This window comes from Arachis hypogaea, chromosome 15 (genome assembly GCF_003086295.3).
Source record: "Arachis hypogaea cultivar Tifrunner chromosome 15, arahy.Tifrunner.gnm2.J5K5, whole genome shotgun sequence".
Taxonomy (NCBI): domain Eukaryota; kingdom Viridiplantae; phylum Streptophyta; class Magnoliopsida; order Fabales; family Fabaceae; genus Arachis; species Arachis hypogaea.
Window position 1 is genome coordinate 85424869 of NC_092050.1, and position 22627 is coordinate 85447495.

A 22627-nucleotide genomic window follows, 5' to 3' on the forward strand; every position below is an offset into this window, starting at 1 on the left:
AAGAAGCGCCAAAACAAGAACTGAAGCCTCTACCCACTCATCTCAAGTATGCATTTCTTGGCACATCAGAGAGCTTCTCCATGATCATCAATTCTTCCTTAACAAAAGAAGAAGAAGGAGAACTCCTTAGTGTACTCAAAGCTCACAAGGATGCATTAGGATGGACCATTGATGATCTGAAAGGCATTAGCCCTGCAGTATGTATGCATAAGATTCTCTTGGGGGACAATTCCAAGCCAGTAGTTCAACCTCAGAGGAGGCTAAACCCTACAATGAAGGAAGTCGTCCAGAAAGAAGTACTGAAGTTATGGAATGCAGGGATTATCTACCCTATCTCTGATAGTTCATGGATAAGTCTAGTTCAAGTAGTGCCAAAGAAAGGTGGGATGACAGTTATTGTTAATGAGAAGAACGAACTCATTCCCACAACAACGGTGACAGGATGGAGGATATGCATTGACTACAGGAGGCTGAATGATGCCACACGTAAAGATCACTTCCCTCTCCCTTTTATTGACCAAATGCTTGAGAGGCTAGCTGGTCATGCATATTACTGCTTCCTTGATGGGTACTCTGGCTACAATCAAATAATAGTTGACCCCATGGATCAAGAGAAGACATCTTTCACATATCCCTTTGGAGTTTTCACATACAGACGGATGCCATTCGGATTATGTAATGCTCCAGCAACATTTCAAATATGCATGCTTTCAATCTTCTCAGATATGGTAAAAAAATTTATGGAAGTCTTCATGAATGATTTCTCTGTCTTTGATGACACTTTCAGTACCTGCTTGCATCATCTTACCCTTGTCTTGAAACGGTGCCAAGAAACCAATTTGGTTTTAAATTGGAAGAAGTGCCATTTCATGGTGCCTGAAGGAATTGTTCTTGGTCACAAAGTTTCAAGAAAAGGGATAGAGGTTGACAAAGCAAAGGTGGAGATCATAGAGAAACTCCCTCTACCAACTAATGTAAAATCTGTTAGAAGTTTCTTAGGACATGCAGGATTTTATAGAAGGTTTATTAAGGATTTTTCAAAAATAGCCAAACCATTAAGCAATTTGTTGATGGTTGATAATCCTTTTGTTTTTGATGAAAATTGTAAGCATGCCTTTGAAACTCTAAAAGACAAACTCACAACTGCACCAATCATCACACCCCCAGATTGGGGACTACCTTTTGAACTCATGTGTGACGCAAGTGACATTGCAATTGGTGCTGTGTTGGGACAAAAAAGGGAAATTTGCATCATGTCATCTATTATGCAAGTAAGGTGATGAATGAAGCCCAAAAGAATTACACCACTACAGAGAAAGAGTTATTAGTTGTGGTTTATGCATTTGATAAGTTTAGATCATACTTGATAGGATCCAAAATTGTAGTTTATACTGACCATGCTGCCCTTAAGTATTTAATGTCAAAACAGGATGCTAAACTAAGACTTATCAGGTGGATATTGCTCCTACAAGAATTTGATATTAAAATAAAGGACATGAAGGGTAGTGAAAATCAAGTTGCTGATCACTTATCAAGGTTGCCACTGGAAACAATTCACGAAGCATCTCATCCAGTGAATGAAAGCTTTCCGGATGAATACATATTGCAGATTCAACAAACACCTTGGTTTGCTGGCATAGCAAACTACAAAGTGGGAAGGAAGATACCTCAAGAATTCTCCAAGCAACAAGTGAAGAAGCTAATTAATGAAGCAAGAAGATTCTTGTGGGATGAACCTTTCTTATTCAAGAGATGCTCTGATGGAGTAATTAGGAGGTGTGTCCCTGAAAACGAAATGAGAGATATATTGCGACATTGCCATGGTTCAGCCTATGGTGGACACTTTGGACCAGAAAGAACAGCTGCAAAGATACTGCAGAGTGGCTTCTATTGGCCAACTATCTTCAAGGATGCGAGAGAGTTTGTTCACTAATGTAATGAATGCCAAAGAGCTGGAGGGTTGACAAGAAGGAATGAGATGCCTCAAAATTTCATTCTGGAAGTGGAGCTATTTGATCTATGGGGCATTGATTTCATGGGACCCTTTCCCCCTTCCTACTCTTTTAGATACATCTTGGTGGCAGTGGAGTATGTCTTAAAGTGGGTGGAAGCCATAGCCAGAACCACCTGTGATGCACAGATTGTCCTTCAATTCCTTAAGAAGCACATTTTCACTAGATATGGAGTGCCCAAGGGTCTTGTTAGTGATGGTGGTAGTCATTTCTGCAACAAACAGATGGAGAAACTCCTCCACAAATATGGAGTAATTCATAAAGTAGCCACACCATACCACCCTCACACTAATGGCCAGGCTGAATTAGCAAATAGGGAGTTGAAGAAGATCTTAGAGAAAACAGTGGGAAGCACAAGAAAAGACTGGGCTAGGAAGCTAGAAGATGCACTCTGGGCATACAGGACAGCTTTCAAAACTCCCATTGGAAAGTCTCCCTTTCAGCTATTGTATGGCAAGTCTTGTCATCTCCCTGTAGAACTTGAACACAAAGCTTTTTGGGCTACTAAACTCCTCAACCTTGATTCTCAGGCAGCAGGGGAGAAAAGGTTATTACAACTAAATGAGTTTGATGAATTTAGGCTAGAAGACTATGAAAATGCTAAGATATACAAGGAAAAAGCCAAGAGGTGGCATGACATGAAGATCTTAAAGAATGAGTTCAAACCAGGACAGCAAGTACTCCTGTACAACTCACGGCTCAAGATTTTCCCTGGCAAGCTCAAGTCCAAATGGACTGGCCCATATTTAGTGACAAAGGTTTTTCCTTATGGAACTCTTGAATTGCTAAATGAAGCAATACTGAGTCAGTTCACAGCAAATGGGCACAGAGCAAAGCATTACTTAGGAGGGCAATGGGACAAGGAAAAAGAGGTTCAGAACCTAAGCTAAGCAAGAATGAAGGATGTCAAGCTAATGACAATAAAGAAGCGCTTGTTGGGAGGCAACCCAACCTGAGGTATTTTTCTTTTCATAGCTATTTTAATAAAAAGGTTGAGTGGTTTTGTCTGTATTGCAAGGATCTAAGTTTGGTGTTGCACACCAAAACAATTTAAAGGAGAATAAAGGATTCTAAGTTTGGTGTTCCACCAACATTTTATCGAAAAAGCATAGTCTCACTTCCTGCATAATGCTAGCTCCAAGCAATCAGACAAATCATATAACCATTTAGTTACTTTCTAATTTTTAGCTCCATAACCTTTAGCAAGGCCAAGAGAATTTATAATTGGTTAACTTGTTGCATCAGAGGCAGTGGCAAGGAATTAAGTTTGGTGTTCCCATACCAAAATAAATCCAAAAGACACACTCAATTCATGCATACTAACCATTCACTTAAGGACTTGAGAAGCAAGCAACTTTTGAAAATTATGCAGGAAATTAGCCAACATTTGAAGACAATTTGCATTATGACTCAAAAGGGATACAACAGAAGGAAGAATGAAAAGCGGCAACCTGAAAGGTTGTGTCTACACTTAATCCTTGTTGTTGAAGAAGTACTTTAAATTGGGAATTCTTGTATGTCTTACTAAAGTGTTCATTTGGTTGAAAGTGGAATTGTTTGTCAAGAATGCTGATCTGCATAATGCTTGTTGCCCATTACTTAGCTTGAAATTGTTTTGTTTCCCATATACTTGAATAAAAGAGAAATGTTTGAATTAGGAAGTAAAGATCCAATGTTACATAAGTTAGAATGAAAGTTAGTGGTGGTATTTGTTGATTTAATGCATGGCTCATAAAATAAATGTTGCATAATGATATATTCTTTGAAGAAGGAACTAGTTTGTTGTTATAAATGCTTGTATCATTAAAGATCCCTTGCGAATGAAATAAAACAAAAAGAAAAAGAAAAAGAAAAATCCAAGAGTGGCAAAGAAAATAAATAATAAGGCTAGGCACCAATAGCTTGGACCCTAGGACACATGCATGTGGTGTTTTTGTGCTAGGATATGCTTGGACAAGTAAGTTCTAAGGAGTATTTCAAAACTTGGCCACTTAGATCAACTGATTTGGGATTGCCAACTGAAAGTCCACAATAAAGAGCGACCTAGCTACAAAACACTTAGTTATCCAAAGAGATGCTGGGCATCAATGATCCTAGGAAGAAAAGGGTGAGCCATGTGTTTGTGGTGAAGGAATGTTGAGCAAAATTAAGCCAAAGGCTGTTGCAACATTTGCCACCAAGCCTTCAAAGAACAATAAGCTCTCTGAGCAAAATAAAGAAGAAAAATTTTGCAAGGGAACAAGCAAAAGTAAAGCCTTATAGTAGCAAACTTAGTGATCCTTTGAGGAAGCATCTCCTATGTAACAGCAAGCAATAAATAAGCCATCATTGTCTGCATAAAAACCCCATGAACCAAGTTCAACTATAGGCTCAATAAGGATATGCACACTTCTCTGTTTCATTTTATTCCCTCTTATGTTTGATGCTTGCTTGGGGACAAGCAAGATTTAAGTTTGGTATTGTGATGACAAGTCATCATATGCTAGCTTTGCAAAGCATTTTTCACTTGTTTCATTAGTTTTTATGCACTTTCTTGCATTGTAAGTTAGTAATTTGGAGTGGAATTGCATGGTTTACTTGAATCAATCAACCACCCTTTAATTGGCACAAAATCATGAGGTTTAAGCTTGAATTAATTAATTTTTAAATGAATTTTAAACCTTGTGAATTTGGTGATACTTTGATTGGTTGTTTTGATTACTTGTAGGTGAAGAAAAGAAAAAAATGAGAAAAGCGTGGGCCAAGGGAAGAAAAGCGTGGCTCAATTCAAGGAACAAGAGCACAAAGCTCTTGCCAAGAGCCTAGAGCTCTTGTGGAGAGCTTTACTTCAAAAAAATCAAAGGCCAAGCTCTTGCCAAGAGCCTAGATCTCTTGCCAAGAGCTTAATCAAGTGCTACAAGGAAGAATGAAGCAAGGCAAACTCAAAGCAAAGCTCTTGCCAAGAGCTTTCTCCAAGAGCTTTTTCGGGCTTGATAAACCACTATTTTGTAATTTATCTTGTGCTCAATTGAGTGATTTTATCAATTCTTCGCCCACTTATTCATATGAATTTGCATGGTTTTACAATTCCTTCCTTATGATATGATATATGTGAAAACATGTTTTCTATACTTTAGAAATATTAAATTTAATTATCCTTTATTACCATTTGATGCCGTGATCTGTGTGTTGAGTACTTTCAGGCTTTACAGGGCAGGAATGGCTTAGAGGATGCAAAGGAAGCATGCAAAAGTGGAAGGAATACAAGAAGTTGAAGAAATTGCTAAACTGTCCAGCCTGACCTCTTTGCATTCAAACAGTCATAACTTGAGCTACAGAGGTCCAAATGATGTGGTTTCAGTTGCGTTAGAAAGCTAACGTCCGGGGCTCCTATTTGTTTTATAATTTGCTATAGTGGCCGTACAGAAAAATGACGCTCACGCGTGAATCACCCGGACACATCATTCTGCGGAAATTCCAGCGACCTGCACGTGTTTGAATTCGGTCCCTGTGATTTCTGGGCTATTTCCGGCCCAGTTTCAAGCCCAAAAAATACAGATTAAATGCTGCAAAGTGGAGGAATGAAGGAAGTCAAGTCATAATTCATAATTTTAGGATTAGATGTAGTTTTTAGAGAGAGAGGTTCTCTCCTTTCTCTTAGGATTTAGGATTTAGGATTTTAGAATTTCTATTAGTTTAGTTCACAGTCACAGGTTCAATATTCCTCTTACTTTATATTTCCCTTCTACTTTCAGATACCTTAATGCTTTTATTTGTTGATTACTTATGTTGCCAAATTGGCTTATGAACCATTCATATTAGGATTTTCTTTATTTAATATAAAACTGAGGTATTGATAAACCACTATTTCATGGCTTATCTTGTGCTCAATTGAGTGGATTTTATCAACTCTTTACCCACTTATTCATACTATTTGCATGGTTTTACATTTGCCTTCCTAATTATGTGCTATGATTGAAAACATGCTTCTTTGGACTTATAATTGCTAATATTAACCCTCTCTTATCATCATTAGATGCCTTGATATGTATGTTAAGTGATTTCAGAGATTACAGGACAGGAATGGCTCAGAGGATGGAAAGGAAGCATGCAAAAGTGGAAGGAATACAAGAAGTTGGAGAAATTGCTAAGCTGTCCAGCCTGACCTCTTCGCACTCAAACGGCTATAACTTTAGCTACAGAGGTCCAAACGATGCGGTTCCAGTTGCGTTGGAAAGCTAACGTCTGAGGCTTCGATTTGATATATAATATGCCATAGTTAACCTGACGCTAGGCGACGCGACTGCATGCTCCATGCGGCCGTGTCGCAGTGACGAAAATCAGCGTGTTTGAATTCTTCTCCAGCGATTTCTGGGCTGTTTTCGACCCAGTTCGCGGCTCAGAAAACACAAATTAGAGGCTATAAAGGGGGGGATTGCATCCATTCATAGGGAGGCTCTCATATTCACACTTTTCATGTTTTAGATGTAGTTTTAGAGAGTGAGGTTCTCTCCTCTCTCTCTCTCTCTTAGGATTAGGATTTAGGACTTCTCTTAGTTTTAGGAGTGACTCTCGATCCCAGGTTCAATGTCCCTTTCTATTTACTTTCGCTTCTATTTTTATTGACTCTAATGCTTTTATTTGTATTTGATTTATGTTGCCCAATTGGCTTATGAACTTTTCCATGTTAGATTTTACTGCTTTGAATGTATTTTATTTGAGGTATTCCAGATATTTATGATTTTAATTTAGCTTTCTACATTCTTGGCTTTGGTTAAGAAATTAGTAACTCAGGAGTTATCTTAACTCAACATAAGTGATAATTGTTATCTTTGCTAATTGAACTGAACTTCGATAATCCCAATCTTTCCTTAGGGATTAACTAGGATTTGAAGATCAAACTAATTAGTCACTTGACCTTCCCTTGCTCTAGTAAAGGTTAACTAGATGGAATCAAGAGTCAATTTTCATTATTGTTGATAAGGATAACTGGGCTAGGACTTCCAATTTCTCATACCTTGCCAAAAGTTTATTTTACAGTTATTTATTTATTTTAATTGCAATTTAAATTACTTGCTCCTTATTCTCAAAACCCCAAATTTACAATCTCCGTAACCAATAATAAGAACATACTTCCCTGCAATTCCTTGAGAAGACGACCCGAGGTTTAAATACTCGGTTATCAATTTTAAAGGGGTTTGTTACTTGTGACAACCAAAACGTTTGTACAAAGTGATTTCTGTCGGTTTAGAGACTATATCTACAACGCGACTGTTTTTATGAACTGCTTTACTGGCAAAAATCCTAACGTCAAAATGGCGCCGTTGCCGGGGAATTGCAAACGTGTGCCTTATTATTGGTTATTGTAAATATTTAATAAAAAAAATTCTTTTGCTTGTTTATTTATTCTTGTTTTTAATTTTTATTAATTACTATGAATTCTCACCCCTTTGGTTTCAAGTTTGGTTCCAATGTTGTTGTAAGGAATGGAAACTATAATGAAAATAGGCATCAAGGATGGAACAATCAAAGATGGGACGAGCCACAAGGATTTGATCAACCCTCATGGCAACAACCACCTCCAATGGACTATCAACAACCACCACCATATGCCTATGAACCCTTTCCTCAACATAACTTTGGACCACTACACTCACAAGCCCCTTTCCGCCATTCACCTCCATATGACCCTAACCCTCAACCACCATACCAACCACCTTATGAGCCATATGAACCATATATAGAACCACCCCAATTCCAACCCAATTACTCACAAGAACCACCACTTCAATATTCACCATCTCCATATCCATCAATCCAAGAGCACTATGATCCTATTTATGAAAGCCGAGTACATCAAGAGACAAAGGATCGTCTTAAGGAAACAGTGGATCGATGCCAGGCAACCATTCATCAATTGGGGCAAGCAATAATGAGTCAATTAGCTTCCCGATGTTCGGACACTCAAGGAACCCCCATGGCTTCATGTGGACAATCTAATGAAGAACGTAGTATGAAGGAGATACTAGAAACTCCAGTGAACAATATGGAGCATGACTTTGTACTGGAACAAGTAGAGGAAGCCGGGATTATTGAAGACGAAGAATTGGTTGAAGACTTAGGAGATGCTAAACCTCCATGGGAAAGTCAAAACATAGAGCCTCCTTCCAAGACGGTTGCAATTGATGTTGAGGAGGGTGTACAACCTCCAAGGCATATCACAGTTGAAGACTTGGAAGAGGTTGATCAAGTGATAGAGATTCAAGAAGAAGAAGCACAACCTCCCATGCCCTTGGAAAGCAATGAAGAGAAGATTGAATTGGAAGAAAGCTACCAAGAAGAAGAAGTTGAAATTGAAGAAGTTTGCAAAGAGGTGGTAATTATCAGAGAAGAGCACAAGGGAGTGGAGCTTGCAATTTCATTAAAAATACCTCCCCCTAAGTTGCCATCATCCTTCACAACATTCACGTGGGTAAAATTCATATCCCTTAGCTTTCTAATTCCACTTGAATATGGGCTACTGGAGACGGATGGTCAACTTAGAACTCTTTGTGGCATTAAGAGTAAGAGGAAGATGGCCAGTGGTAAGAATTGTCCTGCACGGTTCATTATGGTTGGAAGCTTTAAGTCTAAACTCAAAGGTTGGTGTAGAGCTCAACTGAATGAGTCTAGGAAGTTGTTTGGCCGCTTTAGTGAGAATTCAGATTGCTTGCTACCCGGATGGAATCATGATGATCAACACAAAGACAGGTGTAAAAGCAAAGTTTGGGATCCTGGAATCTGCTCTGAGATCTGTCACTCCGGGAGCCTAAGAATCTATTTGAAGCTTCTTAAGGGCTTTACATGCCTAGTTTGGGACCCCGGAGGTTACTGGAAGTACAAATACTGGTGGAGATTCCTGGATGAATACAAGCATAAGCCACCATAATAGGGAGCTCACCAAATTTCCAACTTAAGGACTCTAACTAAAAGTACCCACCATGGTATGATCGTTCCTTTTTCATTTTTAGTTAGTTTTATTTGTTTTCGAGTTTTATATTATTTTATTATATTGAACCTGGTGTTTTGCATCACATTCATATTAACACTGCATTCTGCATTTTTCATGCATAAAAAAAAAAACACGCACGCGACGCGGCAGCGTCGCTGACGCATCCGCGTCACCAGTGCATTGGGAAAAAGAAAATTGAACAGAGAGTCACGCGACAGCGTGGGTGGAGGCGTGTGATAAACCACTATTTTATGGTTTATATTGTGTTTAATTGTGTAGTTTTATCATGTTCCTTACCCACTTATTCATTAAATTAGCATGCATTAAGATTTCCTTCCTGAATTTATTACATGTTTGAAAACTGCTTCCTAGAGACTTTAATTATTTATTTTTAATTCTCCTTTATTCCATTCAATGCAAAGATCTATGTGTTAAGTGTTTCAGACTTTATAGGGCATGAATGAGTTGGAGATTGGAAAGGAAGCTAGCAAAAATGGAAGAAGCACAAGAATTTGAGGAGATAACCAGCGAGAAGTGACGCGATCACATGGCTCACGCGACCGCGCGAAGGAGAGCAAATCGTAGTGATGCGGCCGCATGGCTCACGCGGCCGCATGGCTCACGCGGCCGCGCGAATTGGAAAAGTTCTGGCGACGCGGTAGCGTGGACAACGCGAACGCGTGGCGAGAAAAAGCGCGAATGACGCGTCCGCATAGATGACGCGATCGCGTGACATGTGCGATCTGCATAATCTGCAGAATTCGTTGGGGGCGATTTTGGGCCCTATTTCGACCCAGTTTTCGGCCCAGAACAGCAGACTAGAGTTAGAGAACATGCAGAAACAATTAATAGATTCATTCAGAGACAGTTTGAGATCTAGTTTTTACTCTCTTAGGTTTTTCTCTCTAGGTTTTAGAATTTTAATTTTCAATTGGTCTTAGCATTGGAACATTGAGAAGAGTTATTGCCTCATCAAGACTTCGTCATTCTAGTTCGTTTTCTCAACTTGGTTTTATTCTTCCATGTTCCTTGTTTTGTTTAATTTTGTTATTTGAATACTTTTATGATTATTTAATGCAAGAATTATTTCTTTTTAATCTAATTTCAATTCCAATAATCATGTCTTCTTTTAATTCCCTTTCATATGCTATGGATTCTTTATTTACAATGCGTGAGTAGTTTCCTTACTTGATGGGGAGTTGATTAAAAGGAACTCTTGAGTTGGAAGGATTAAAGAGAAATTTGTAATTGGGTTAAATGTTGGATTGCTATCCTGTCACCAACGCCAATCCTTTGAACCAAGTGGGTTGCAACTTGTGAACAGATCTGGCATTCCAGCTTGTTTGACTTTCCCTTACTTAGTAAAGGATAACCAAACAGAACAACCATTAATTATAAATTAATCTTACAATCACTCCACCAATAATAGAAATTCCAACCAATCAACTCCCAGTCAAGGCTTTTATTCATATTATTTAACTTTCCTCAATTTACATTCCAATTTACTTAGCTCAACTTCTTGGAACATCTGATTAATAAGATAGCACACTTTTCTGCAACTCATTGGGAGACGACCTGGGACTTAAAACTCCCAGTAATTTTTAATTTAATTCTCTGTGACATATTTCTAAATTGATAGGCAGATTTTCGGTGAGTTAAGAACTATACTTGCAACGTAACCATTTTAATAATTTTTAATTCACCAGCTTCTGTGTCCCATCAATTTTTGGCACCGTTGCCGGAAAGTTGCAATAGAGTGCTAATTTTATTAATTAGAATTTATTTATCTGCATGTTTCTTCCATTAAATTACGCGTTCACTTCCTGATCCGCGCTTGCTAATATTCGATCCTGAAATTAAAAGGACAATTTCACGAATAAGGCGAGAACAGCGTCGGTTAGCCCGCTCTGAGGGCGGATCTGAAAGTGAATCTGAGGAAGAAACCAGCCCCCGTTCTACTGATTCGGTTGTTTTACGTGTAGAAAACATGGCAGCTAGGAGAGTTACCATCCAGGAGGAAGGAGCCCCTAATTTTACAATGCAACCGTTTCAAGCGCATCATCCAGCGGTAGCTACAGATTTTGAAATAAAGCCTGCACTGCTAAATTTGATGCCCAGGTTTCATGGCCTACCTGCTCAAGAGCCTATCAAGCACTTGAGAGATTTCCAGGCAGCCTGTTCTACTGTCAGGCGTGATGGCACTGATGAAACTTCAATACTGCTGAAAGCTTTCCCGTTTTCTCTTGAGGGAAAAGCAAGAGAGTGGTACTACACTCAACCTCTAGCAAATGTATCCAACTGGGATACACTCAGAAAGGAGTTTCTGGAGAAATTATTCCCATCTGAAGTCACTGATAAGCTAAGGAAGGATATCTCCACAATTGTTCAGGATGATAATGAGACTCTCTTTGAATACTGGGAGCACTTCAATAATCTTCTGGAAGCATGCCCCCACCACATGATCGACAAGATCGTGCTACTCAGCTATATCACACAGGGTATGAGGCCCCAAGATAAGACCATACTGAAAAGTGCCAGCAATGGGTCTATAAAGAAGTACAAGAGTCTAGCTGTCTGTTACAGAAGTGGCTTCCCCCATCACTAATGAGTGTCCTTGGGACACCAAACCGGCTAAAGATATATCTCTGAAAGGAAGCTCATTACCACCATAATTGGTGGGCAGAGCCACAACTTCCATCCACTTGGACACATAATCAACTGCCACTAGAATATAGTTGTTTGAATGTGATGGTGGAAAAGGTCCCACGAAATCAATACCCCACACGTCAAATAACTCAACCTCAAGAATCCCCTGCTGTGGCATTTTATGCTTGGCAGGGAGGTTTGTGGCTTTTACACATCTATCACAGTACTTCACAAATGCTCTTGAGTCTCTGAAGAGATTCGGCCAGTAAAACCCGCTCTGAAGGACCTTTGTAGCTGTCATTTCACTACCAAAGTGTCCTTCATACTCAGAACCATGACAGTGCCAAAGAATCTGCTGTTTTTCTTCATCTGGGACGCATCTCCGAATGATACCATCTGAACATCTTTAAAAAGGTATGGTTCCTCCCAAATGTAGTACTTTGCATCAGTCAATAGCTTCTTCAGTTGTTGACTACTATACTCCCTTTGAATAAAATTCATGGCCTTATAATTTGCAATGTCTGCAAACCGTGGAGCCTGCTGAATGAGGAATAATTGCTCATCCAGAAACGTCTCAGTCACAGCTGTGGGTGGTTGTACTCCTGAAGGAGTAACACCCATCTAATTAATCTTGGTTTAGAATCCTGTTTGGTTAGAAGGTACTTCAAAGCAGCATGATCAGTATAAATAATAACCTTAGAACCAAGTAAATAGGACCTAAACTTGTCAACATCATACACAACAGCTAATAATTCCTTTTCTGTAATTGTGTAATTCTTTTGGGCATCAATTAACATACGACTGGCATAGTAAATGACATGTACAAGCTTACCATGCCACTTTAACAGCATGGCGTGGCACACTGGTACAAAATTCTAGAGAAAGGGGTTGAAAGCCATAGAGGTCTGGGTGTGCCACTTGAGGTCGAAGGCGTGGCATGCCAGGCTATCATTCTCACTTTGGCGTGCCACTTAAGCAACCAGGCGTGGCACGCCAATGCACAAAGAAGCCAAAGCAAGAGCTGGGCGTGCCACTTGGTATTGAAGGCGTGGGACGCTAGTCCGAGAATCTCACTATGGCGTGCCACTTGAATGCTGGGCGTGGCACGTGATGCGGGGAAAACTTGTCTCACAACAAATCTCCCTTCGGCAAGTGTACCGAATTTGTCGTCAAGTAAAAACTCACAATAGAGTGAGGTCGAATCCCACAGGGATTGATTGATCAAGAAACTTTAATTAGAAGAATGTTCTAGTTGAGCGAATCTAGAATTTGGGTTGAGAGTTGCAGAAATAAAATGGCGGGAATGTAAATAACAGAAAAGTAAATGCTAGAATTAAAGGACTGGAAGCAAATGACTGAAAGTAAATTGCAGAATTGTAAATGGGAATGGGGGATTTGCTCATAAAAGTAAATGGTAGAAATTAAAGAGAATGGGTAAGATCAGAGATAGGGAGTTCATTGGGCTTAGGAGATGTTGCAATTCTCCGGATCAAGTTTATTTTCATCTCTTCCTCAATCAACGCACTCATTGATCTCCTTGGCAATCTTAAGTGATTGAATTACAATTTCTTGCAATACAATCTCTCAAATCTTGATCAATAGCCAATTCCTTGGTCAATTGCTCATGAGAAGAGATGAAGTATGGTCACTGATTATACCACATGCATTTCCCAAATCAAGTATTGAGAGGGTTATAGTCACATACCCATCCAAACCCAATTTGGTCCAGCATGAGAAAGCATTTCTAGCTTGATCTCTTCATTCCTCTTTCAAGGTTCAAAAGAGATCCAAGTTTGAATAGCTTCTCTTCCAAGATAATTACTCAATTGGATGAAGATCAAAAGCTTTCAAGTAAAATCAAGAGAAAAGATAGAAGAAGAATAATGAAAATTAGTATTGATCCATCAAATTACAACAGAGCTCCCTAACCCAATGAAAGGGGTTTAGTTGTTCATAGCTCTAGAAAATGAAAACAAAGATGGAAAATACATCGTAAAACTAGAAAATGCAGAGAAAGTAAAATACAGAGAGTAGTTCTCTTTTTCCAGCCTCCAGAACTCCTTTTACAATTCAAAGCTACTCCTATATATACTACTCTTCTCAGCTTCTAGTTTACTCTTCAAGTCTTGGGCCTTTGGATCTTGAGTTTGAAGCAGTTCTTTTCTTCATTTGGGCTTGGCTTTACTTGCAGAGAGAAAGTGCTAAGTGGGCAGAGACTTCAGCTCAGGGCGTTAGGGGTGTTAACATTTAGTGAAAGTATAAGTTCGAGAACGTTAGTGACACTTAACATTTTCACTAACGTTCCAATGTACCCCTTTGCCTCACGTTAGAGCCCATGCTAACTAGGTTAACGTGGCTTCTAACGTGGCCTTGCCAACCTTCGAGAACGTTAGTGACACTCAACATTGTCACTAACGTTCCAATGTGCCCCTTTGCCTCACGTTAGAGCCCACGTTAACTAGGTTAACGTGGCTTCTAACGTAGCCTTGCCAACCTTCGAGAACGTTAGTGACACTCAACATTGTCACTAACATTCCAATGTGCCCCTAGATCTCACATTAGAGTCCAGGTTAACTAGGTTAACGTGGCTTCTAACGTGGCCATTCTTAGCCATCCCAACGTTAGTGACAATGTTGAGTGTCACTAACGTTGACTCATCATTCATTCCTCATCGTTAGCTTCCATGTTAACTAAGTTAACGTGGCTCCTTGGGGGGTTGTGTGGTTGCTTCCAACGTTAGTGACAATGTTGAGTGTCACTAACGTTGGCGACAACTCTCACTTCTTACGTTAGCTCCCACGTTAACCAAGTTAACGTGGGAGTTAACATGGTGTGTTGCATCCTTAGGCCAACGTTAGTGACAATGTTGAATGTCACTAACGTTGGCTTCTCTTCCCCCTTTAACGTTAGAGGCCACATTAACTAGGTTAACGTGGGCTCTAACGTGGCCACTCATGAGTGTTTGCCAACGTTAGTGACAATGTTAAGTGTCACTAACGTTGGCTCAACTTCCCTTTTCCACGTTAGAGTTCACGTTAACTTAGTTAACGTGACTCTTAACGTGGGCAATGATGGCTATGAGAGTGTCATTGGCAATCACTTTTCTCATTAACCTTGCAAGTTTCCTCCCTTTCCTTGCTTCCTTTGGTCCTGAAATCAAGCAATAGAGTGCATCAAAGTTCTAGTCCAAGTCATGGGCAATGCAACATACAATTTGTCACTAAACTTATGCAAAATCCTCATGAAATAATGTAAAATGCACAATGTATGCTTGAGTCAAGGTGTAAGTGAATATCTACCCAAAACTAGCTTATTTCCTAAGGAAATGCATGAAACTAACCTAAAAACAGTAAAGAAAAAGTCAGTGAAACTGGCCAAGATGCCCTGGCATCACAACACCAAACTTAAAGCTTGCTTGTCCCTAAGCAAGTACTAGAACAAGAGAATGATGAATGGAATATCCAGAGGAGTGAGTCATTCTTGTGGAAGTCATGTTACTAATTTTATGGTGGTTTCATGCATAGCAACTTAGGTTCATTCCATTACTGGCTTTCAGACCTTTATCATGTCCCTAAACACTTACTTTGTTTATATCCCATGAGACTTTTATTCATTGATCCTTTTATTGTTATTTCAAGGGTTATTTGTGTTATTTAGGCTAAGTGCTCTGTAAGGGGGCAACTCTTTAAGATAAGTTTTCAGCCAACACTCCCGAACCAGTTGGTTCAAGGTACTAGGTGTTGAAGCACCCCTAAGGACTTACTCCCTCAAGTCTCTCCCCCATACATACACACCACAGGCATATAGTTTGTTTATTTTCTTTTCTTGAGACCTTGGTGTCCAGCACCTCTTTGGGTTACCAAATGCTCTGTAGTGAGGGTTACTCTTAATAGTGGATTTTCAGCTGATAATCCCGGGTTAGTTAACCCAAGTTACCAAGTGATAAAGCACCCCTGAGAGCTTATTCATCCAAGTAGATCCCTCACACAGGAGCACCACAGACACTTGTCTCAAGGTCCAAACCATTGGTGCCTAGCCTTATTGCTTACTCTTTTTCTCTTGTTTTTCACTTCCATTATTCTTTCCCTTTTCTCTTATTAGGATCTTGTCATATGCTCAGTCTCATGGGTATATCCAAAGTTAAGTATTCAGGATAGATAGTTGTCCTCCTAACCTTGTGGTTGAACCAACTTAGCTAACTTATGACTACCCCAAAGATTCATGAATGCACTTCCACAATATGAACTCCACTCTGGTCTTTTAAAAACATAAACATTCTCTTTTTCATTTGATTTAAAATGGACAAGCTTACAAGTAAATAAGGGAAAGATGCAGTGACATTTAAACCAGAAATCATGGACCTATTCAGAAAGAGAACTTAAAAGACAGAATTTAAAAAGTTTAAACATAACATGGAAGCAGGTTCTATTTCATACAAGATCTTCCTTATTTAAAGCATAGAAAACGATGGACTAAAAGGAACTCCACCACCTTTCATTCATGTGGATGCCCATGCTCTCCTCCTTGCTTGTCCTCATTGTGTCTCTCTTGAGTGCTTGTGCTCCCACTTCCTTTGCCTTTTCCAAGCAGCTTCTTCCAGAAACCACCATCTTCCATCTTCTTCTTGAGTGTCTCCTTTTGCTGTTTTACCTTCCTCTCTTCTTGTTCTACAAAATCTTTTTGGACCTCATCATATGTAGGGATGGCATAGTGTAGCTGATGCATGTTACTAGTCATGTAGTTCAACTTGGCTTGAGTGTTCACATAGAACTCCTCCCTATGTAGTTGCCTTCCTTCATTGAGTACACTGAACTCATTGAAAGTTTTCATTTGGGCTATCTGCCGCTGGTTGAGTTCTTGCAAGTGCTTCTCTTGGAGCTCTTGCCTCTCATTCACTTGGTTGATGGCTTGAGTGAGCCTGGAGTAGTGTTCCTGCTGCTGCTCCATTTGTTGTTTTTGCCATGCTTCCTGTTGGCTCAGCCAAGTGGTTTGAAGGTTCAGTATTTGCTCTTGTCCTTCCATATGCCTCTGTCCCAAATCTTCAATGGCTCTTAGAAGGTAAGTCATATTCAAGTTGTCTGGGTCATGCTGCTCTTCTTGCTGGTATTCTTCCTGATGATGTTCCTCTTGGTGAACTCTTTCTTTTGCTTTTGGTTTCCCTATTTGTGGCCTTCTTTGTTGCTGAGCAGGTGTAGTATAAACCAATCGTTCGAGTGTAACTGGCCTCCCTGGGTTCACCCAGTCTGGGTTGCTGTCCTCAAATACTACCTTGGCCTTGTTGCATAAGCGGAGAATGGTGCTGGGGTACCAAAGCCTGGCACCTGAATCAACCTTCTCAGCCGAATCTTGAATCCCCTCGGCGATGAGCTCATTCACGTTGATTTCCCCACCTTGTATTAAGCAATGCACCATAGTAGCTCGATTGATGTTTACCTCTGAATTATTTGCAGCTGGTAGAATGGACCTCCTCACAAGTTCAAACCACCCCTTGCCTTTAGGGCTCAGGTCTCCTCTCTTGATGAACTTGGGTTTCCCATCTGTGTACCTCTCCCAGTCAGCTGCTATAACACAGATGTCTGCCACTATCTCTGAGAGCTCATGATTATCAGGGCTTCTACTTATCCTTGCTTGATAACTTTCCTCATCAAAACGAGGTGATCTCAGGTGAAGAACTCTTGTTATGGCATTTGGGCTGAAGTCCACCTCTTTTCCTCTTATGTAACTTTTGAAGGTTGGGGCCTTTGTTTTATCCTCTCTTATTACATTCGCATAAAACTCTTTGATGAGGTTTCCATTGATCTTCCCCTCTGTACTTGTGAGTAATTGCCACCCCGTCTGTTCGATTTTCTCCAAAATTTGTGGTGATTTATCTGCATTGATTTGGAAGATTAACTCTGGCAGTATCTTTCTCACCCTTATCCATTCGAATTCACGTTCATGAAAGGCAATTTTGAATTTTTTCTCATCGAAAGGAACACTTTCCATGGGTTCCTTCCTCTTTTGTCTCTTTGAGCTTGATGATGCCATGAATTGAGTTGCTGTTTTGAAGTGGAGGTTGGAAGGTACGGAGAGATGAGGAATAGGTTGGCTATGATAGAGTGTGATGAAGGGGTTGAGCAAGCCGAAAGTATGAAGTGTGGAAGTGGGAATTTGAATGTGAGGAATGAGCATGCACTAGAGCTCACTTATATAGGGGGTCATGAGTGGATGGAAGGTGTGGATTGCAAGGATTGTTGCTTGATGGATGGTTGGGGTTGTGTATGAAGGAAAGACAAGGATCATCACTTAAAGAGAGTGATTGATTCGGTCTTCAAGGGTCTTCTTTCTCCAATGTTGCATGGCAGCGTTTCCCCATGCGTTCCCTCTGGGGACATGTGTGTAGTGCTCTTCATTAAGTGGCGAAATCTCCCCCATTTAATTGTCCAATCAATCCCTTTTTATGCTCCTTTTTCTTTCCTATAAAGATTTAAAATAAGGAAATTAATATCATAAAAAAAATTCAAACTCTACGGCTAGAATAAATGGGAAGAAAGGAATTGATTGTTTATTTATGAATTCCAACTAACTAACTAACTATTGGTGGGTCCTTATATGCATTTTGGTGGCACCATGGGGTGACACCAAACTTAATTTGAAGCAATGTGATGAAAAGTTTTGTTAAAAGCTCCAAGAGTTCTGCTTTGAACACCAAACTTGTTCTTCACTATAGACTGCATGATAAAGATTTCACCAAGTGTTTGTCAAATTTGGGTTGAAATTCATAAACATTGATTTATTCATTATTTTAAAAACATATAAAACATGGGTTGCCTCCCATGAAGCGCTTCTTTAGCGTCACTAGCTTGACGTTTTTCCTTCATCAGGGTGGTTGGTAGTGCTTAAAGTCCTCCCCTCCCTCTTGCTGTGGACTTGTATCCATTGGTTAGATCAATGATCTCCACATGTTCTAGGGAAAGAAATCTGTTGATAGTGAAGACCTTAGGTAACTGAGATGGTACAGTAGGGAGATTAGGGGGAATATTTGGGAAGTAAGCTGAGACAACTCTATCCCCTGGCGAGAAGTCTTCCGTAGGGATCTTCTTGTTCCTCCATCTCCTTGGTACCTTCTTCTTTGTTTCTTTTGAGGTTGCCTTCCCCTTGGTGACCTTTTTTTTCCAAGGAGTTGTGATGCTGTCTTCACCTGCCTCTAGAGGTTTAGGTTCCTCCAACTTTTCCTTGAGCTGTGGCAATAGCTGTTTTCCTTGTTTATCTATTAAGGGGATCTCAGAATGAACTGGATGTGCTTCAGTGCTTGTTCCCTCCTTCAGTGTCTCATTATCATTTGTGCTTAGTTCCTTGTCCTCTTGATCTGTTTCTTGTGAGAGTTTGAAGACAATGAAGCTGAGTCGTTCATCATGGATTCTCAATATTAGCTCCCCTTTCTCTACATCGATAAGTGCTCTGGCCATAGCTAAGAATGGTCTTCCCAATATGATTGGGTGAGTGTGACTCTCTTCCATGTCCAGAATGACAAAGTCTGTTGGGAGAAAGTATTTCCCAACCTTTAGCAACACATTTTCCACCACTCCTATTGCTTGCTTTTGAGTTTTGTCAGCCAGTCTGATGATTACATCTGTGGGTATTATCTCATTAATCTACAGCCTCTTCACCAGGGATAAAGGCAGTAAGTTGATGCTGGCCCCCAAATCACATAGTGCTCTATCGAACATAGTTTCACCTATGGCACAAGGGATGTGAAAACTCCCTGGGTCTCTTCTTTTTGTAGGCAGCTCAGGTTGAATAAGGGCACTACATTCCTTGTTCATCACTATAGTCTGGCCTCCTTTGAGTGAGCTTTTCCTGGGAAGAAGTTCCTTCATATACTTGATGAATGCAGGCATTTGTTGAATTGCCTTGATGAATGGTATGTTTACATGCAGAGATGCAAACAAGTCTAGGAACCTTGAGTATATTCTCTTTCCCACAGCACCATTGAGCAGTTGAGGGAAGGGAGCATAGAGCTTCAGCAACTCTTGTTGTGAACTTTCTGGTCCTTGGTGATTTCTATCCTCCTCCTTTGTTGAGTTGTCTTCAGGTTGTTTGCAAAGTTTGCCTTGCTTGTCTTCAGTCTCTTGATCACTCGTAGTGACCATTTTGTAATCTTCCCATCTTACTTTCTTTGCTTCTCCCTTGGGGTTTTTCTCCGTGTCACTTGGGAAGCTATCGGTGGGTTTGGGAATCTTCTCAGCTAAATATCCCACCTGGAATTCCAGCTTCCTAATGGTCTCCCCCTGGTTCTTAATATTGGCTCGCACTTCCTCTTTGAACACCTTATTTTCTTCAATCTCTTGGCATATTCCTTCAAGTAGGGCTTCAATCTTAGAGAGCTTGTCATCAATTGATGGGTGATTCGGAGCAGATGTGTCATTTTGGTTTTGATAAGCATATGAAGAAGTGTTGTTGTGGTGGTGTTGAGACGTCCTCTATGTGAATTGCTGGTGAGCTGCATTTTTGTTGGAGTTGTAACGTCTTTGATCTTGGTTTTGATCTTGCTCACTTCCCCACCCAAAGTTTGGGTGGTTTCTCCATCCAGGGTTGTAGGTTTTGGAGTATGGATCATAGTTTTTTCTTGGTGAATTCCCAATGTAGTTGGCTTGCTCCTGACTCCCCTCTGCTTCTTCATTCACTCCTTCTTGGATTGTTGATGAAGTGGAGATTGCTGCTACTTGGTTCATCTCCATCTTCTTGGTGAGGTCAGCCAGCTGTTGGGTAATGAGCTTGTTTTGGGCCAACAGAGCATCTACATTGTTTAGCTCCATTACTCCTCTTGTGTTCCCTCTTTCGAAAGCATAGAAGTAGTCGTTCTCTACTACTGTTTCAATAACATCTATGGCTTCCTCAATGGTCTTCTTCTTGTTCAAAGATCCTCCAGATGAATGGTCTACGACCTTCTTTGACTCATAAGAGAGCCCTTCATAGAAAATGTGCAGCTGCACCCATTCGTTGAACATGTCAGGTGGACACCTCCTTGTTAAGTCCTTGAACCTCTCCCATGCTTCATATAGAGTCTCACCATCTTGTTGCCTGAAAGTTTGGCCCTCAGCTCTCAGCCTATTGATTCGTTGAGGAGGGTAAAATCTTGCTAAGAATTTGTTCGCCACGTCTTCCCAAGTTGTCAAGCTTTCCCTTGGGAAAGATTCCAGCCATTTGGTTGCCTTGTCCCTGAGTGAGAATGGAAATAAGAGCAGTCTATAGGCGTCAGGATGAACACCATTAGACTTCACTGTGTCACATATTCTCAAGAAGGTGGTTAAATATTGATTGGGGTCTTCTTGAACACTTCCTCCAAACGAACAGTTGTTCTAAACAAGGGTGATGAGCTGTGGCTTAAGTTCGAAGTTGTTGGCATGGATTGTTGGCTTTTGGATGCTACTTCCATAATTACCTGGGTTTGGATTGATGTAAGAGCCCAAAACTCTTCTATCCTCCCCAGCATGATTTGCTTTACCTCCTCCCCCATGGTTGTGATCTTCTTCTTCATGATGGTTTTCCATGTTGTCTTCCATGTTTGTTTCAAAGAATTCCTCTTCTTCCTCAGCACCAACCACTTTCTTTCCTCTTGCCTCCCTCCTTAATCTAAGGAAGGTCCTCTCAGGTTCAGAATCGAAAGAAGTTGAAGCCCCGCTTCTTCTCCCTGTCATACAACCATCAAGTGCAAGCAAGAAAACATAGGTGCAGAAAGTATTTGTGTCAGAATTACTGTTAGTTGTGGGTGATGCAATATATCAAACAGTTAGTGGGTTAGCAAACAGAATTGAAAATAACAAAGAAGAACAAAAGAGTAGAGGGGGAAGGGAAGAAGTTTAACTAAAACAAAAAGTAAATCACTCAAACAGAAAATGAAATTCACAAAATAAAAATGCTCAATCTAGTGATCTTCTAATTTAATCATTGTTGATGCACAATCAATCCCCGGCAACGGCGCCATAAACTTGATGCGGGGAAAACTTGTCTCACAACAAATCTCCCTTCGGCAAGTGTACCGAATTTGTCGTCAAGTAAAAACTCACAATAGAGTGAGGTCGAATCCCACAGGGATTGATTGATCAAGCAACTTTAATTAGAAGAATGTTCTAGTTGAGCGAATCCAGAATTTGGGTTGAGAGTTGCAGAAATAAAATGGCGGGAATGTAAATAACAGAAAAGTAAATGCTAGAATTAAAGGACTGGAAGCAAATGACTGAAAGTAAATTGCAGAATTGTAAATGGGAATGGGGGATTTGCTCATAAAAGTAAATGGTAGAAATTAAAGAGAATGGTTAAGATCAGAGATGGGGAGTTCATTGGGCTTAGGAGATGTTGCAATTCTCTGGATCAAGTTCATTTTCATCTCTTCCTCAATCAATGCACTCATTGATCTCCTTGGCAATCTTAAGTGATTGAATTACAATTTCTTGCAATTCAATCTCTCAAATCTTGATCAATAGCCAATTCCTTGGTCAATTGCTCATGAGAAGAGATGAAGTATGGTCACTGATTATACCACATGCATTTCCCAAATCAAGTATTGAGAGGGTTATAGTCACATACCCATCCAAACCCAATTTGGTCCAGCATGAGAAAGTATTTCTAGCTTGATCTCTTCATTCCTCTTTCAAGGTTCAAAAGAGATCCAAATTTGAATAGCTTCTCTTCCAAGATAACTACTCAATTGGATGAAGATCGAAAGCTTTCAAGTAAAATCAAGAAAAAAGATAGAAGAAGAATAATGAAAATTAGTATTGATCCATCAAATTACAACAGAGCTCCCTAACCCAATGAAAGGGGTTTAGTTGTTCATAGCTCCAGAAAATGAAAACAAAGATGGAGAATACATCGTAAAACTAGAAAATGCAGAGAAAGTAAAATACAGAGAGTAGTTCTCTTTTTCCAGCCTCCAGAACTCCTTTTACAATTCAAAGCTACTCCTATATATACTACTCTTCTCAGCTTCTAGTTTACTCTTCAAGTCTTGGGCCTT

The 22627-nt window shown here is 40.1% G+C and overlaps 1 non-coding gene across 1 annotated transcript; it reads left to right on the forward strand.

Moving 5' to 3' along the window:
- The first annotated feature begins 20616 nt into the window (after positions 1–20616).
- On the forward strand, positions 20617–20720 carry LOC112752390 (small nucleolar RNA R71). The gene has a single exon (XR_003176829.1). It is a non-coding gene; the product is annotated as a small nucleolar RNA R71 (small nucleolar RNA).
- The last annotated feature ends 1907 nt before the right edge of the window (positions 20721–22627 follow it).